General features: G+C 38.5%; 1 protein-coding gene across 3 annotated transcripts in view; it reads right to left on the bottom strand.

Moving 5' to 3' along the window:
* The window catches only part of FNIP1 (folliculin interacting protein 1), a gene marked incomplete at its 5' end in the record, with an annotated part of 97689 nt that overhangs the window by 64132 nt on the left and 15276 nt on the right, over window positions 1-18281 (bottom strand). The window lies entirely within an intron of this gene.

Genomic DNA, 18281 nt, shown 5'->3' on the forward strand with positions numbered 1-18281 from the left:
GTAAAAATTAAAGCTGTGACAAGTATCACTCATTATACAAAAAAATGTAGTTATCCCATATGAATCTAAAATAGCTAACAATAAAAATAGGCAAGTACATTTAACATAATGAAAATACATATTTCATGGCATGTACCCAGATGGGATAAGGTTAACACAAATTTTAAAAACTTTTGTTATTGTTTAATATGGAATTGTAAAAACAGAAAAAGTTTTCAATTTTAATAGTAGCAGAGAAGTGCTTATAAAACAATAACCAGTTGACAAAAGTGATTAATAACTATGATGGACATTCTCAAATAAAACTGATGTGAATAAAAGCTGGCACAATCTCTCTAGAGACCTTTTAAAATATGTAATAGACAAAATCTAATCAAACTGTAGTTAAACCCCAGCAATTCTATTTCAGACAAGTTTATCATTATATAATAATGTTCATGGCAGCACTATTAGTAACAGTCAAAACTGGAAACAATTCCAAAGTTCATCAACAGAATAGATAAATACATTATGGTATATTCAGACTACAGAATACTACACAACAAACACAATGAATGAATTATACACAAAAACATGAATGGATTATGAACAGAAGAAATCAGACAATGACACACACACAAATTACTCTATTTTTCCATTCATTTTGAGGCTTAAATCAGGCAAAGTTTTGTCAAGTGACACATATTTGCACTTTAAAACTATACAAAAATGTATGAGCGCTATTAGTCTGGTTGACTGAACACACTACAACTGACAGGACAGAAATAGGAAATAGGAGCTAAGAAATAGGAGCTAAGAAATAGGAGCTGTTTGTTGTTGGTTAAATCAGACTGAACAGTCAATTCCTCACAGTGCATCAGTCACGTTTCTTGTTTGGGTTCTATCATTTCTTTAAGAGAATCTTAACTCTAACCTTATTATATGAGATGGTCAACATGGTGAAACTTGCAACATAAAATCTCTTCATCCCAAATTCTTGAGGATTAATACAACTTCAGTTTTCTTCTGTCTAATTCTTAGCAAATGTCTGTTAGGAATTGATGAAAGACTTAAGCTAAACAAGAGACTGACTCTTTAGACCACCCTGATTTGCATGGACTGAACTGCCTGTATTAAATGGTGCTTTATGGTATGCAAAGGAAGGTATAAAAGAACAAATAGACTTAGAATGATAATCAGAAAGGGATCGCATGAAAATCAAGAAAGATTTGCATTTTAGAGAGAAAGAGGAAATCCATGGCAGTCACCAAAAAGCATCCAGTATCTTTAGTGGATGTCATGGTGACCATGGCAAGGACAATTCTAAAGAACAGTAAGTATAGGGTTCAGTCTGCCAAAGACTGAGGAATGAACGACAGCGGAGAAAATTGTGAGTTTAAGACAACAGTCAAGAGAAGAGAAAAAGAAAAGGAATCATGAACTAGAAAGATACTTAAGATATTAAAAGAATGCATTTGAACATGTTTACATATTAATGACAGAGAATGTAAAGTGGAAAGGAGATAGTGATTGAAAATTTAGGCCTCTCATGAAGGATAAGATATAGTATACAGATGAAAGAATTAGTCTCAAATAAAAGAGAGGATAATCCCTACACTAGAATGGAAAGAAAAGTTGAACATGGAAATGAAAGATTTGTAGATACGAAGACAAAATGTTCAGGGAATTTATGCCTAAGAGTCCTATTTTCTTTGAAAAATATGTCAAGAGAAATGAATGAAAGGTAATAAAATATAGGGAAAGTATAGAGTTTAAAAAAAAAGAAGAAGAACAGTGGTTGTGGGAAAATACATTGACTAGAAAACAGGTTTACTGGGAAATGCTGGAAGTGTACATAAGATTAAAGTCTATGAATATGTACAGGCCACAAACTACAGTTGGTTCATTTTCTCTAATAAACACTCATGTGCTTGAATTTGGATCAGATTGGGCCAAGTTAAAGATTTTGATCAGCAAATGGGACAAAAGGAAACAGAGGCCTGGAGATGGGAGAAGACTGATAGGAATACAGTGGAAATGATGGACAGCAGAATCTAAGCTAGGTAAGGAAGACAGAATTATTGAGGTTAATAAATTCAAACAAAATGAAAGAACTGTGGCCAAAATGCTGAAACAACAGGGGTACAGTGGGGAAAATAAGGAATAGGATTATAATCATAGGGTTTAACAAATTAAACTCCGATATTAGAGTTTAAGATAATTAGAGGTAGAACATTCATCCAAACCCCTCTGGTCTCCAAGATACCCAAAGAATAAAATCCAAATTCCTCTGCTTAGATTTAAAGCTCTTCATAGTCTGGCATGAGCTGCCTTTCCAGAATTACTTCATGTTACCCATGACATCATCACTGTTCCTCTCAAAGGTGCCAAGACATACCAGACTATTTCACAGTCCCCTGCCTTAGTTCAGGCTACTTCTTTAACCTGAAATATCCTGCACCACCTTTGCAAACTTCTACTCATACTTAAAGATCTAACTCAAATATCACTATCTTGGAAGTCTTTATTAATTCCTCCAGATAGAGTTAGCTTCTGACTTCTGGGATTCCATCTACTTTAGATTATCATTCTAAAACCATTTCCCACACTGTACTATAATTTATCTGTTTATATACATGTCTGAGTTCCCTGATGGCAAAGCTTATTCATTTGAATCTATAGTTCCAAGCACTGCAAGTGAATTAATACTGCATATCCCTGAGTAAGGTAACATCATAGGCACTAAATAAACATTTCATGCGCACATGAATTGAGCCATCACATTCCACAATCTAAAATCTGCAGAAAGATGTCCAATAGAAGGGTGGGGGGAAAAAAAGAGTCTGGATCTCAGGAGAAAGGTTAAAACTAGGATTCTAGGCACAGGAGTACTGACCAAAAAACTGGCAGTGCTACCATTCAGAAAGAACATATTAACCAAAAATAGGTGAAGTATCAATAAGCTAGAATTTTAGGAAATAACAACAGCGTAAGAATAGAGAGAAGAGAAAGCCATGGCAAAATGCTATTTTACAAGTCAAGCAAGGTAAAGAAGAAGAAAGGAATAGTATATAGTGCCAATCAATGGCTGCAAAAAGACCAAAATTTATAGACTACAAGTGTCCATGGGATTTACAAAACTGGTGGTTCTGGTATTTAACCAGTGGTTCTCTTACTAGAACCATTTCAGTGGAAACAGGGTTTGGGGTGAGAGCAGTCATATAGCATTAATAATTGATTAAAGTGAAGGAGATGAGAAAGCAAGATTATAACTATTTAATATACACTACATGAAGAGGTGTCCCTGTAAAAGGGGAGAAACAAACAGTGTTATCATATAACTGACCATCCAAACTGGAAAGTTCTGAAAGCTAAAGGGGGCCCTACACCACAGAAGTAAACAGATTATCTTGGGTAACTAAAAAACCATGCTCATCCCAGACAGGTAGAAGAATGGATAAGGAAAAAAATGTGTGTCTGTGTGTGAATGCAAGTGCGTGCGCACGCATGTGTGATTTTTCACAGATATATTCTATTTTTTATATGTAAAAGGAAAAGGCATATACTTAAAGATGCATATTTGTAATTGGTAGGAAGGAATCAGAGAAAGAGTCTAAAATTAAACAGAGAGGCCTGTTGGACTAAGATCCTGGACAATTCAGGACACAGAATCCCAGGCAAAGGTAATGAACTGTACAACGCACTTAATGAAGCAGGAAACAAATCTACAAGTGAAAATAACTGCAGGCAGGTTTTTAGGCTGGAGAGAAGATACTAAATGTTTACATTTGACCATTTCTGGTTTTTCTGTTAGAAGTTAAGCATGTATATATGCTGTATGAGGTGGGTGAGGTGAATTGGGGTGTAGAGTTTGACAGCTAAAGATCCGGCAAAGTCATCAAAAGAAAATGGGGGAAGTCACTAGCCCAAATAAAGCAAAAGACTGTCAGGCCATATTGAGGATTCAGCTGAGTTGAAAACCATAAATCTGTGATAGGACTAATTTCCTATATTTTTTTTTAAGATTTATTTTTCATTTATACAATAGCTGGGGTACAGCCCAGAGGCGCAGGAGGGTGAAAGGATTCACCACAGACAGAGTGGGGAGCAGAACAGGCAGAGAGACTGAAAGCACTGCTGAGGGGAGCAGCGGGCAAGACAGGAGAGGTATGCCACGCCATGTGGGAATCTCCCTGGCCAGCCGGGAATCGAACCCGCGCTGCACAGGCTGTGGCTCAACCCACTGAGCCACGGCGGAGGCCCTAATTTCCTATATTCCCACAAGGAAGTTTAGATATGGAAGGACAAAGGTAAACAACGGATTTAATAGGAGAATACTTGCAATGGAGAAATACGGCAAGGCTGTTTAGAGTGATATCAAGAAAGAAGGTTTGGACTTATTAAAAGAGGAAAAGTGTCATCAAGGGAGCTGACTGAACAGGAGAAAAAGAAAGCAAAACGAAAAAAAAGTAGTCTAAATGAAGTGAAAAAACAAATTGAGTAAGGATATGAAAGATCAAAGGATATGAAGTTGTGATCAGAATGAGATCTCACAAAGAGGGCAGAGTTAGCTAATAATTATACTCAAAGTAAAGCCAAGAAGAACAGATCAAAGTAGAGTGCAAAAGGAGGAGGTGAGGCCAGAATGTTAGATGGGTGGGCTGCCCAAGAATATGATACAAAGTGATCAGGAAAGAGAGACTATCAACTAAATACACAAGCTCTTGAACAATACTGGGGAGCAGGGCCTCCCCTGGTGGCGCAGCAGTTGAACGCTGGGCTGCGAAGCTGCCGGTAGACTCTGCAGCGCCGGTTCGATCCCCTGCCATCTGCGAGGGTCCCACATGGCGCGACAGATCTCTCCTGCTGTGCCCGCTGCTCCCCTCAGCAGTGTATTTCGTCAGTCTGCCTGTTCTGTTCCCCGCTCTGGCTCTGGTGAATTCTCTCACCCTCCCGCGCTTCTAACTGTACCCAGTGCTTGTATAAATAAATAAATAAATCTTTAAAAAAAAAATACTGGGAAGCAATCTGTGCAAGGTGGCACAGTGGGTTAAGCACAGCGCAGTGAAGCTGTCCATAGCCTCTGCAATGCCAGTTTGATTCCCAGCCGGCCAGGGAGATTCCCACATGGCAAGGCAGACCTCTCCTGTCTCACCCGCTGCTCCCCTCAGCAGTGTATTTCGGTCCCTCTGCCTGTTCTGCTCCCTGCTCTGTCTCTGGTGAATTCTCTCACCCTCCCCTGCCTCTGGCCTGTACACCCCAGTGCTTGTATAAATAAATAAATCTTAAAAAAAAAAAGTGTGATACGATGGCACAGACTCAGAAGAAATAAGATTTTCAAGAGAGGACAAAGAACAGTCTCCTCAGCCAATAGCAGGGTCCATCTTACTAGGTCCAGTGTTTGAACAGTGTATGCAAAAATAAACATCCTCTACTCTAAGGGCCAAAGAGGAATTATGATCAATGAAGGCAAAAAGATGGAAAAATTGTGAAGAAAGGAAGAGGAGAAGGAAGGATTCTAAATGGCACAGAAGAAAGGCAATGCAGGCATTTTTAAATGGGAGAGGGAAGGATGGAAATATGAAGAAGGCTCAATACCTTTAGAAAAGGCCTGAATAAGATAACTATAGAAATGGATATAACAGAGTCTTACATTTATATGGAAATTTTATGTGAAGTTGCTTTGCTGTTACATTGTTCAGGGAAAAAAAAAAAAGGCTGGCTATAAGTAATCTGGAAAGACATTGTGATTCTGTAGAATATGTCCCTGGAATGGGGAGGGTTTACTTACAAAGTCTTAATTCTCCTACAATGGAAAGTGAATTCTGAAATTTATAAACACATGAAATTTACTAAATAGATTTGTTACCAAAAAGTTACTGACAATTTAATTCTACTTGAAATATACTAGAACTAAACAATAATCCCAAAGTAACTCCTTTAAATAATTTTAAACTTTTTTTTTTAATAGAGGCATGTTTTTTTTTTTTATTTGTTTGTTTGTTTGTTTTGTTTATACATGCACTGGGTACAGTCAGAAGCGCGGGAGGGTGAGAGAATTCACCAGAGCCAGAGCGGGGAGCAGAACAGGCAGAAGGAACGAAGTACACTGCTGAGAGGAGCAGCGGGCGGCAGGAGAGGTCTGTGCGCCATGTGGGGGCAACCGGGGATCGAACCGGCGCCGCAGAGGCCGCGGGCAGCTTCCCAACCCAGCGCTCAACCGCTGCACCACGGGGGAGGCCCATCCTTTAAATAATTTTAAATGGTAATAGCCACCCTAAGTTTATGCATTTTTCAAATGAAAGAGAAGCAAAATAACCCATTGTATAGTCACTGTGCTGATACCTATTGGTTGGCCTCTCTTCCTTTCATTCCCATCTTTACATTGTCTTCCACTGGCATTCACTTCTGCTCAGCACTGAAAGGATTTGGAATGATATCTCATTATCCTAGAACCTATTCTTCTGATACCTAATCCATTGCGCCTTCCTTCCACTTCACCATATTGCCTCTTTTTTATCAAAATTTAACTGAACATTAAATCAAATCATTAACAGAGGTAAAAGCATAATACCACCATTCCAAAGTTATCTGTATTATAGCAAAACTTTTCTTACTATTAAGCTATTGTATCCAGCATAATATTAACATACCTATTAGTTAAGAAAACTACTGTGTGGGCCTCCCTGGTGGCGCAAGGGGCTAAGATGCAACCTATGGTGCTGTCTGCAGCCACTGCAGCATGAATTTGATGCCTGGCCAGGGAGCAACCCATATGGCGCAGCAGACCTCTCATGACTTGCCCACTGCTCCCCTCAGCAGTACCTTTCAGTCAATCTGCCTGTTCTGTTCCCCACTCTGTCTCTGGTGAATCCTCTCACCACCCACACCGTGGGCCTACGCCCCAGTTCTTGTATGCATAAATAAATTAATCTTTAAAAAAAAGAAAACTACTGTGATAAACCACCAACTCTTTTAAGACTCTACACAGATGTTATTTATAGTTTATATCAACTTATTTTCTCTGCATGGTTTTTATCTAATACCATCAAAGAATAATAGAAAATAAACATGCTGGAATAAGACACCTTTTATACTTTGATGCTGTACCACTGCCCATGTGAACTCCTGTAACATAGTTATTGGTTACTAAATTAGTGTCAAATCATGCACTCTCAATGAGGGCAAGAGGCAAATTTGATTTTTGGGGCATGGGGGAGAAGGAAACTCCCCCCAAAAAATATATATTACAATGGGTATGGGCTTTCTGTAAATAAACAGTTTGTCTGTGGCATTAAAACTTGGGGGTGGGAGAAAAGAGGGGGAAAAAAATCTGTGAAAAGTTCCTTAGGGGGCTGGGCTTCCCCGGTGGCTCAGCAGTTGAGTGCTGGGTTGCGAAGCTGCCAGCAGCCTCTGCAGCGCCGGTTTGATCCCCGGCCACCGGGTGAGGGTCCAACATGGCGTGCAGATTTCTCCTGCCACCCGCTGCTCCCCTCAGCAGTGTACTTACTCAGTTTGCCTGCTCTGCTCTCCGCTCTGACTCTGGTGAATTCTCTCACCCTCCCACGCTTCTGACTGTACCCAGTGCTTGTATAAATAAATAAATAAATCTTTTTTTTTTTTAAAAAAAGTTCCTGGGCCTCCCTGGTGGCGCAGCGGTTGAGTGCTGGGTTGCAAAGCTGCCCGCAGCCTCTGCAGGGCTGGTTCGATCCCCGGCTGCTCCCCGGCCACCGGAGGAGGGTCCCACATGGCGCGCAGACCTCTCCTGCTGCCCGCTGCTCCCCTCAGCGGTGTACTCTGGTCCTTCTGCCTGCTCTGCTCCCCGCTCTGGTGAATTCTCTCACCCTCCCGCGCTTCTGACTGTACCCAGTGCTTGTATAAATAAATAAACAAACAAATAAATAAATAAATAAATAAATAAATCTTTAAAAAAAATTTCCTTAGGGGGATAGTAATTTTAGAAAACGAGTTGAGAAACCCCAGGGTAAACACTAGCTTATACCGCAGCACATTACTAAATGTCAATCTTAAAATACCTAAATTATTAATCTTTTTTTCTATTTGGCCAACTCTTCTCCCTCATTGATCACCTTAAAATCAAATTTCATGCACGTGTAGATTAACATCAACCAGTCTCTTCTCTTTCTCCTATTTCCAATGATAATCCATACATTTTTGCTTCTAGTCGGCATCAAAAGGTCTGAAATAATCTCTTACTAAGTAGTGTACTTATTAAACCTGAATGTTTCACGCTCATTCATACAATAATCATTTGTGTGGTGCCTACCACATATCCGGTACTGTGTTAGCGCTGTTCTGTGTGTGTTTGTATGTGTGTGTAGGAGAACTGGGGTGTAGGCTGAAGGAAGGAGAGTGGGGTAGGGGCATGAGAGGATCCACCAGAGACAGAGTGGGGAGCAGAACAGAGGGGTCTACTGAAACACACTGCTAAGGGGAACGGAAGGGAAACACAAGAGAGGTCTGCTGCAATATGTGGGTTAGCTCCCTGGCCTGGGATCAAACTCAGGTCATAGTGGTGATAAGTCCTGAGATTTAACCCTAAGGCCACCTGGGAGGCCCTGTGTTAGTTTTCTTTCCTGAGTCTTACCCATCATGGTTGTCACACTGATAGGGAAACATGTATGATGCTGAAGACTAACTCTTACAAACCATTAACACACTATACTCCTGTCAGAAATAGAGGGGGGCAATCAAATTTGAAAAGCTAGGCATTGTAGATGGGCCTCCCTGTTGGCATAGGGGTTAGGTCTCACCTGCTGTTCCCCATAGCAGTGTATCAGTAGATTCACCTTTTCTGCTCCCCACTCTGTCTCTGGTAAATCCTTTTACCCCCTGCACCTCTGGCCTACACTCCAGTTCTTGTATGCATAAATAAATAAAAATAAATCTTTAAAAATAAAAAAAGGCTATGCATGTAGAATTTGAGAAACTGCTCCCTGGCCTGAAAAACATTTAGAGTTTGGTAAATAATGAGTTACTGGAGACAGAATGGAAGGAGAGAAAATGAGAAGGTAGAAAATTCAATTATTCCCAGAATATTAGTGAAATACCAATGATGTTATTTGCATTTCAAAGATAACTAAAGTCAGCTGCTTGACTATAGAATACTGTTATCATTTAATCAAATGACAAATATATGTGAAAAATATAAACTGTCACTGGCTTTAATAAAAGATCCTCAAATCTATTTATACTAATCCTATAATCTAACAAGCATAATAAGGTCGTATGCACAAAGTAAATTTTTATATAAAGTATTTCAGAGAAATCAATAATCTATATAGCATGAAATCACCACGAAATAGAAACTCAGCAATATTAACTTCTATACCAGAAGAGGCTATCATAGTTACTTAGTATTTTTCAGCAACACATACACCTAATTTTTAATTTTCTGACATTAATTCTATATACCTGAGAACTTAAAAGAAAAATCAGAGAAACAAGGGAAAATGTTAAAATGAGTTAAAATAATTGAGAGACCCAAGCCACGTCATTTAACTGGCTTATACAATGAAAAAACCACTTTCAAACTTTCATAGTAAGATATATTTAAAATGTAAGGAAGTAGACAAAATTTACTTCCTAACTTATTTTAGTCAAGTCATTGAGTTGAAATGATAGAGTAGGGATACACAGTTAAGGTGTTCAGATGATCAAAAATATTAACAGGGGCCTCCCCAGTGGCGCAGCGGTTGAGCGCTGGGTTGCGAAGCTCCCCGCGACCTCCACGGCGCTGGTTCAATCCCAGGCTGCTCCCCGGCCACCGGAGGAGGGTCCCACATGGTGCCCAGATCTCTCCTGCCGCCCGCTGCTCCCCTCAGCAGTGTGCTTCGGTCCTTCTGCCTGCTCGGCTCCCCGCTCTGGCTCTGGTGAATTCTCTCACCCTCCCGCACTTCTGACTGTACCCAGTGCATGTATAAACAAAACAAAACAAATAAATAAATAAATAAATAAAATACGTGCCTTTTAAAAAAAAAAATATTAACAAATTCAAGTCCGTGTCAAAAAAAATCAAAGAACATTAATTATAAAAATAATTGGATTATGATCAATGAGATGATCAACACAATGTCAAGCCCTTTATTTAAATTTTACATACAAAAAAGTATCCCACTATATAGATATATATATATAATGAGCCTTCCCATATAAATATTAGAGCAGTGAAGGACAAAGAAAATAAGACACACATACACTAAGAACTAATACGTAGTATTAATAAACCAGATAGTTTAAAAGCATGATTATCATCTGCTTAAACCATTCTCTTAATTAAATGTATCACCACAATTTAAATCAACTTTGCAAAAAATAAGCAAAACTAAAATCCTAGTATTAATTTTTTTTACTTCATTTATTTTAAATCAAACTTATCACCAAATTTGTAACTAAATGTAGGGTGATCCTGACATTAACAACATTTGAATATATCATCTTGAATTAAGCTGTCCCTCTGCTATATCTCTATTTCTTAAGTAGTTCTACTTTTCAAAATCCCTAAAAACTCCAGTTATGCACAAATGCCAACTCAGGTTAATAATAGCAGTGAACCATATTCATCTGAAACCACAAGACTGTCAGGTGACATACCAAGAAGTCTGAATTTAACTCAAATAAAAACCTCTCCAAACTGCAATGCAGAAAGGCCTGATCCTAGCAACAAGATCAGGGATGACTGACAGCCTTTAAGAAATCCACTGTCCATGACAAAAACCCATTCTTACAAAAGGCTCCATCTATCCAGTTCCATTATTTCATAAGTAACATCCTATCTTGCTCTCTTATTTCACTGAAATGTCTGGGATTTTTTTTTTCTTTCTCTCTTTTTTTTTAAGATTTTTACTTATTTATTTATATAAGCACTGGGTACAGTCAGAAGCGCGGGAGGGTGAGAGAATTCACCAGAGCCAGCGCAGGGAACAGAACAGGCAGACTGACAAAATACACTGCTGAGGGGAGCAGTGGGCACGGCAGGAGAGGTCTGTCACACCATGTGGGACCCTCACCAGTGGCCGGGCGCTGCAGAGGCTGCGGGCAGTTCGCAGCCCAGCGCTCAACCACTGCACCACCAGGGGAGGCACAGAAATGTCTGGGATTTTCATAGAAGCAAATTATAACTGCTTTTCAATTCCTTTATCTTTGTTATAAATATATGACAAAAGAAAGTCAATCTAAATATTTCGTAAAGTAAGTGCTATCCTGGCTGGTACAGTCTAGAAATGTCAACCTGTTTTGTTTTTTTTTTTAAATTTAAATGTGCTTTAACTTAACTAGGACTGATTTTGAGCAGAGCACTCAGGCAAACCATGGATAGAACCCAACTCTTCAGCAGTGCCCATCTATAAGGATTTCAGGTTCATCTAATAAACAAGAAAACAGCACAGCTCCTTTCTCAACTTCCCTGTGTCCAAATGCTGCCATTTCATGCAAATACTCATACACATTCTTGGAAACCACAGAAAACTTGTCTTCTATGTTGATGTCAAGGACTAATGATCACAGGAATCAGAGCAGTCAATATGTAACTAGCTCACAAATCTGAACTCAATGTTGAATTCAGACAGACGAGTCTAGCATAGAATATTACCTTTAAATTTATAAACTTCAATAAAACTACCATGTTACATTGTATGGTTACTTTGTGAAACAGAGCTATTTCAGCTTGCTTTAAAAACAATGCCTTCTGGGCCTCCCTTATGGCACATGGGTTAAAGTCTCAATACTATCAAGCTTTTGGCAGCCACTGCGGCCTGAGTTCCATCCCCTGGCAGGGTAGCTAGCCCACATGGCGCATCAGACCTCTCCTGTCTTGCCCACTGCTCCCCTCAGCAGTGTATTTCAGTAGATCTGCCTGTTCTGCTCCCCACTCTCTCTCTGCTGAATCCTCTCACCCCCACACCACCTCTGGCCTACACCCCAGTTCTTGTATACATAATACATAAAAATCTTTAAAAAAAAAAAAAAAACACTGCCTTTCAAGGGGTTTGTATTTTAACATATATCAGCAAATTCCTCTAGAAAAATCAAAGCATGCACCCATGTGTTATGGTGGAATGACTATGCAGTAACAGAAATGTCTTAATACAATGGGCTGTTAATCCACAACCGAACAGACAATATGATAACTAAGTCCAAGAATCATACCCTACACCCAACTTGAAAGGAATATATTGGGTTCTGAATCAGAGCTTTAACTCAAACAGATTTAAATCACAACTCTGCCACATACAATTGCTGTGATCTTAGAAAAGTTCATATAGTGTTTATCTCTTTAACCCTTAAAACAGTGAAATGACTTCACAAGGGCTAATATATTTAAGCTTTCATAATTCATTCATGATAGGCCTATGACTACAAGTCTGCACTGAACATAATCATAATATAGTAAAAGCATGTTTATTGCCGCACAAAATGTGTTAAAGGGGAAAAAAATCCTAGCAACAACTAAAATACCCACAATAGGAGACCTGATAAAATACAATGCAATCAGTGGAATATCATGTGAGAATTTAAATGGATACGCCAGAGTTATAGATGAAGATCGCGAAGGTTAATCATTATGTGAAGAAAAGCAAGGTTCAAGACAGTATGTACACCATTAGAGTGGCGGTAAACCAGCATATCAATATAGTTTATACGTGCATTAAACATTCTCAAAAAAGGAATACAAGATAGCTTGATACCCATTGTAATCTTAAGGCAGAACATGATGTTTTTCCACTGAAGACTTTAGGGATAGAAAAGAACTATCCCTAGAAAAATTTGATGGCCACTAGTTAATCATCAAACTGCCAAGAAACTAAAAAACAACAGACTAAACATTCAGACACAGAAAAAGCAGTAGGTGAATTTATTATAAGTTTATTTCTCTAATATCAATCTACTAATGTCTCTATTTACTCAGACACTCAAACCAAAAAATACAGACATCGCCAAGTGCTGCTGAGTCTATCTCCTAAATGTTTGAGTCAGACCATCATCACAACCACACCAAGACCATTGTAAGCTACCGTAATACCTCACTGCTTAAATAAGAGTCTTGTCTCCCCTTCTGCTTTCCTCAAACTTATTCTACACAGTGTAGTCAAATTGGAACAATCTCAACACATCACCTACTTAAAAATTTCTTGTTAATACTACACTTCACTCAGGATAATGTTCTAACTTCTTTTTTCAACCTTAAAAAATATACTGAAGATATGGAAAACAATTCCAAAAAGACTGACTTTTCCAGAAAACTATAGCAAGCTACACATGCATTAGAAACCAATACACAAACCAAGAAACAGATCACCATTCTTCAACAATCTGAGAAAAGAACAACTTGGGTGACTAAGGAGAAACATGGATGACTTACAAAGACTGGGCATTTAAGATAAAATGAGCACAAGTGGCTAGGTGTGTTCAGTTATAAACACTAAATTGGATCTTTGGCACTAGCAATCAGAGCATTTGTCAAATAGCATTATCACATTATAAATGCGTATAGTGTCAAAGAATTCAAAAGCAGTTTTGTCAACTAGGCAATGTAACACTTCATTGTCCATTGTCCATCATTGAAAACACCAGCAACAACTTCAAAATTTAAAGGTTAAAAAAAGTAAAAGAAAAAAGGGAATTGTAACCTCTTTAATTTTTTTATTGGAGAGAGAATCCTAATGTTATCTCAATAAGTAAAAATAAAAATAATAATAAATCAAACAGAAAACATCAATTCTGTTATACACTAACATTTCAAAGTACATCACCTGTGTGAGAGAAGGATTAAGAACAAAAATGTGTTTGCAAAGATTCCCAACACAAGTCAGCTGGTGCCTCACTCTGCTCTCTGGCGGTACTCAAGAAGGTCACATCAAAACCACTGATAGCTGAATTGTGGAATTTTTTTCCGGGTATTTTAGGAAATCATGATAATAATTCAGAAATAAAGCAAGGATCACCTCAGGCACAACTGTAAAGGCCAATATAATTCCAATTCAAACAATCTCAACAATTGGCACTCCATACACACAGGACACAGGCACCACTGGGGGAGATGTGCCAGAATTTCAGCTTACTGCCGCCTCTCAAACTTGTAGAGTAGCTGTATCCAACATGACATTGAATTCTTCTTTTGCCCCTGCCACAACTTCATTAATAGCATACTCCATATTATCTATGTTTCCCCCCCACCCCTTGTCCATACCCACTCCAATCAGACTTTTTTTTAAAGATTTATTTATTTATACAAGAACTGGGGTACAGGCCAGATGTGCAGGAGGGTGAGAGGATTCACCAGCGACAGAGTGGGGAATAAAACAGGCAGAGCAATGAAATACACTGCTGAGGGGTGCAGCGGACGAGACAGGAGAGGTCTGCCACGCAACATGGGTTTCTCACTGGCCGGCCGGGATCGAACCCGTGCTGCAGAGGCTGCAGACGGCTTCACAGTGTGGCGCTCAACCACCTGTGCCACCAGGGAGGCCCCAATCATATTTTTAAATATAGTTTTCACTTTTAACCTTCTTTGTTGTTTTTTCTTACCTCTCTGTTGCTTCCCATGTAAGTCTGGTTCACATTTTTTAGGTTCCACTTTGTATCTTACTTCCCATAGTAAGTCTTCCTGCTTACTCTAATCTCCCACCCTGTATCTGAAATAGGCTCCCCCTCCCTCTTGCCCACACAACAACTCATTCTTTTTCCCCTAGCAGAGGCCTAGACTGGTATTCCATACATCTCCATCACAGCACTTAACAGGCTATTACAGTAGTTGCCTGTTTATCATCTCCCGCTCCATTTCTGCTTGGGCCATGAGCCCAGCGAGGATGCAGCCATACTTCTCTTTTGTGCACAGTGTATTTTTGTGTCCAGTACTAATATTTAGTAGCCTCTCTATAAGCCAAAACTAATTTGACTGACTTTTGTAATTATCCCAACACACTGGAAAGATGTCAAAATGAAGACTCCCAAGGCAAGTTAAAATGTGTATCTGGACATACCTCTGCTGGGAAGTCAGGGAGATTAATTTTGAAAACATAGCTTCCACTGTAAAACCTACTTTTTTCTTTTTCCCCACTTCTCAAATGATTTCCACATTGTTGTTTTTAAATCTATTTCTAGGTTGAAAAAAAATCTCAGCATTCTTGAGGATTTGAAAGCTGAGCAAAATATGCAGATAACCTCATAGAATTCCATTTTTAGCTAGTAGCTTGCCAGTAAGTTTAACAAAGTTTTAAAAAACAGCCGGTCTATAGTTTATAAATTTAATAATCACTCTGAAAGTCATTGTCTGGAATGGTCTTTTCATCCACAAAATGCTGCTTAACTTGTGAAAATCAAGAGGTAATATGAGGGGGCCTCCCCAGTGGCACAGTGGGTTGAGCACAGCGCTGTGAAGCTGTCCGCAGCCTCTGCAGCGCCGGTTAGATTCCCAGCCAGCTAGGGAGCCAACCCACATGGCACAGCAGACCTCTCCTGTCTCGCCTGCTGCTCCCCTCAGCAGTGTCTTCAGTCCGTCTGCCTGTTCTGTTCCCCACTCTGTCTCTGGTGAATTCTCTCACCCTCCCGCATCTGTGGCCTGTACCCCAGTTCTTGTATAAATAAATAAATCTTAAAAAAAAAGAGGTAATATGAAAGAAAGCAAACATCATTCACTAATCATTATAATAAAACTATTTTGAGGGGCCTATCTGGTAGCCCAAGGGGTTAAGTCTCAGTACTATGAAGCTATCAGCAGCCACTGCAGCACAAGTTCAATCCCTGGCCAGGGAACTAACCCACATGACACCCCTCTCCTGTCGCTCCCCTCAGCAGTGCACATCAGTTAATCCACCTGTTCTGCTCCCCAGTCCATCTCTGGGGAATCCTCTCACCCCCCTGCACCTCTGGCCTACACCCCAGCTCTTGTATGCACAAATACATAAAATAAATCTTAAAAAAAAGCGCAGCCATTCTGAATTCCCCAAAGAGGAAAAGTGAAAAAGTATCATTTTTCACTATCATTTTCAAGTGAACATTTGAAAATTGGGATTCTGTCTAAAGCACAGAAATAGGCTTTCGAGGTGTCTTTAGAGAATATGGTTATTTCATGAAAAAGAGCTAAAATATGCTAATTTAGAATCACAGTGGTGATTCTACAAACACATACAATAAAAGCAAAAGCTTGGAAAATAAAGCATGATCACAATTACACTGATTCCATCAGGTTATCCAATGTTTCGTCAAAAAACAATAGTTAATGGTTTAAATTGCTAACAATTCTCAAAATATCTAAAGTACAAAAACAAGCATACTTTTTCTCATGACAGTCCTAAAGTTAAGTCCTCATGATATATTACATAGATAGGGTGATTTTTTTTTTTTTTTTTAACTTTAAGCGCTCCTGTTCCAACTCATTCCAGACTCACCTTTGAGGAATAAAATGCTTCATCAGGTCATTCCATTACTGGAAGACTAGTAATGACTCCTTATTTTCTTGCATATCAGTTCTGACAATTTTTTAAGTAGCCATTGGTCCATCATCCTTAAATTCATCTCTGACAGCACCCAAACACCTCCCATTCCACCTTCAAGGGAAACATGTTGCGCTCTCTCTCCAACTCTATAGAGTTGACCCCATCCTTCCAGTCTGTTGTTCAGTCTTTCCTGTTTCTTATAACTCTCATTTGTTCTTTCTGCCTATTTATCTCTAAAAAGCTCTATGTTATGTTACTACCACATTTCCTTCTCTTCTAAAGCTACACCTGAAAAAGTTACCAAAGCACCACCTCTTAATTCAGCCTGTGCATCTTTGACACTTTCTTGCATTATATTCCAATACCCTTATCATACCAGTTTCCAACAAATTACTACCTGCCTCCTGGCTATCTTAGGAGTTCAGAGAGAGTATGAAGCCCAGGTATATGCTTTGAAAACCTTGATACAAACTATGAAATACTACTCAGCAACATACTACTAATATAAGTAGTAGCATGAATAAATCTCAAAAGCATTTATACTAAGTGAAAGAACCTTATACAAGAAAATTTACAAAATGGATGATTTTCGTATAGATGACATTCTGGAAAAGGCAAAACTAGAGGGACAAAGATCAGATCAGTGGTTGTCAGGAACTACGTGGGGAGAGAGGAGAATCGCCAGGGAAAGTATACAGCGGAACTTGAGATGATGGGAAAATGTTCTATATCTGGATTATGGTGGTAATTATTTGATTATACTTTTGTAAAATTCATCAAATCTGCAAATAGAAAAAACAGAATTTTTAATGCATATAAATTGTATCTCAATTTTGCTAACTTTAAAAAAATACTTCACAAATGACTATGATATACTGATGTATTTCAAAATCTCTTATCTCCAGCCCCACTGTCTGCCTACTAGAAACCTCTACCTGAACCTCAATGTAGCTCAAACTTACCAACACAACTGAACGTCCGTATCTTCTCCACCATGCCTACTCATTCCTTCTGTTGTATTCCTTAGATTCCTTAAAATTTTTCTGTTAATCTACAGCTTATTAATAAAGTCACAAAACTTTTATAATCTAAACAAATGAGTAATTTAAATGTAATACATGTTTCTGTACAAAGTATACACAAGTACACTAGACTCCAGCAAGTATCCAGGTTCTCAGACATTCCGACTTTCACAGAAGTATAAATGCAAATAAAAATAATTATGATCACAGAAAGGCACAGATACATAGTTAAGCTACAGCAAAAGATTAGTGTTTGTTTGGTTATCTATTTCCAGTTCTAAACTACTATAAATAAGATATGAGATACTAAACAAACCCACGTAATACCAACTGGTACTAGAAGACAACAGGGCTTTTTTCCCTCCTGGCAAACAGTTATTTTATTGTGCATGCTACATTTTCAGGAAACTGGGTAATTTTTCCTCAGAGCTTTTAAAACTAAGATAGAAACATATCAGTACATATTTAACTGAAGATTTGACAGGAAGAAAATTGTAAAATCCCACAGCATTTTTTGTACACAAATAAAACAATAAGGATAAGAAACAGTTCATTAAAAAAATAAAATTCCTACCTAAAAAATTCATATTGATTTATAAAATATTTTGAGATAGCATCCTTGACAGTTATCTTTGTTTTCTAGGTAAATGTAGAATTTTATACTAGTTAATTTTAATTTTGTTCTTATAATTAGCAAGTTAGGAAAACTAAATTTAGTGAACAGATTTAGGCATTTCTAGTCACTGATTTCTAAAATGTGTTCCTAATTCTAAAAATTTATCTCGGAAAATCCACTACACACTTAAGAAAAGCCAGAGTACAA

The sequence above is a fragment of the Talpa europaea genome (genome assembly GCF_964194135.1).
Source record: "Talpa europaea genome assembly, chromosome: 13".
NCBI classification, from domain to species: Eukaryota; Metazoa; Chordata; class Mammalia; order Eulipotyphla; family Talpidae; genus Talpa; species Talpa europaea.